Consider the following 688-nt stretch of genomic DNA (forward strand, 5'->3'; position numbering starts at 1 on the left):
GAGGGCGTCCCCTCCTTCCCTTTCCTGGAAGACAGACACGGGCCACCTGGGTCAGCCCTGCAAGTCAGCACCCGACGCCCAAAAGGCCAAACACGTGTTCACAGACTCTGAAATAACCCACACATCAGCGACCTTTTCAGGAGAAATTTAAAGATAAAGAAGAAAAAATGACCAGGCCAGTGTGGCTCAGTGGTTGAGTTGATCTATGAACCACGAGGTCGGAGTTCGATTCCCTGTCAGGGCACAGGCCTAGGTTGCAGGCTGAATCCCCATTGCGGGGCGTGCAGAAGGCGGCCGATCCAAGATCCTCTCTCACCACTGGTATTTCTCTCTCTCCCCCTCTCCCTTCCTTTCTGAAATCAATAAAGAACCTATTTTTAAAAAAGAAACAAAATGTCCGTAAGCTAATTAAGTTAAAGGAAGGTTGTCCGAGAAGCTGAGCCGTGGGCGAAGCCCTCCCTGGGCTGCAGCACCTGTCCCAGGTGAGACGCCCGTCCTCGCTTGGTTCACGGCGGCCGGCTCACGGACAAGAGCCTCCCACTCGGGGGAGAGACCAGACACCTGACCCCTCTGGGCCTGGTGCTCTCGGAGAACAGTGACGTCAGGCTCCTTCCTTCCGAGAAACATCCGCCCGTTACCACTCCGTGGCCACAACACGCTTCCCTGAGAGAGCGCCCGCAGCACGCGG

At 56.1% G+C, this 688-nt stretch overlaps 1 protein-coding gene across 1 annotated transcript in view; it reads right to left on the reverse strand.

The window, feature by feature from the left end:
• The window catches only part of LRRC16A (leucine rich repeat containing 16A), a 125,121-nt gene that overhangs the window by 33,410 nt on the left and 91,023 nt on the right, over positions 1-688 (reverse strand). The window lies entirely within an intron of this gene.

The sequence above is a fragment of the Myotis davidii genome, unplaced genomic scaffold (genome assembly GCF_000327345.1).
Source record: "Myotis davidii unplaced genomic scaffold, ASM32734v1 scaffold217, whole genome shotgun sequence".
NCBI lineage: Eukaryota > Metazoa > Chordata > Mammalia > Chiroptera > Vespertilionidae > Myotis > Myotis davidii.